Genomic DNA, 575 nt, shown 5'->3' with positions numbered 1-575 from the left:
AGTTAATTAGGGTAACTAGTGTGAAATGGAGATGGGAATTAGGGTTTTGAGAAGTGAAAATTTGACTTGGCTTAGGAAATTGTTAGAAAACATTTTAAGGGTCAATTAGTGACCATTTTAGGTAAGTTGACCACAATTTGGACTAGAATATAGCATGGCCAAGTGAATGTGTAGGCTGCCTAAGGACAGCAGCAGAGTGACTGAAATTTCAGTCCACTTAGACAGCCCTAACTTTGGCTGTGTAGGTCCAATTGGTGTTTGGCCAATTGGACATGAAACTAGGCTTATAATGGCACATTTTTGCTGAAGAAACCATGCCCAAAAGACCAAAGCAAGAGGACCAAAAGTTGGCCCCGATCCGGATACCCTACAACAAAGACTGCAGAAATGACCAAATGAATAAAATGCTGTTCATTTGGCCATAACTCACTGTAGAAATGGTCAATTGACCTGAAATTTTTACAGAAACAAGTTAAGACATAGACAAACAACTTTCATGAAACCTACCCCAAATTATGGCAAGAACTTAATCAAAATGGCAGTCACAGTCACTGTTCATGGTACTGTAGATTTGG

The sequence above is a fragment of the Hevea brasiliensis genome, unplaced genomic scaffold (assembly GCF_030052815.1).
Source record: "Hevea brasiliensis isolate MT/VB/25A 57/8 unplaced genomic scaffold, ASM3005281v1 Scaf177, whole genome shotgun sequence".
NCBI classification, from domain to species: Eukaryota; Viridiplantae; Streptophyta; class Magnoliopsida; order Malpighiales; family Euphorbiaceae; genus Hevea; species Hevea brasiliensis.
Note: the sequence above shows the minus strand (reverse complement) of the source record.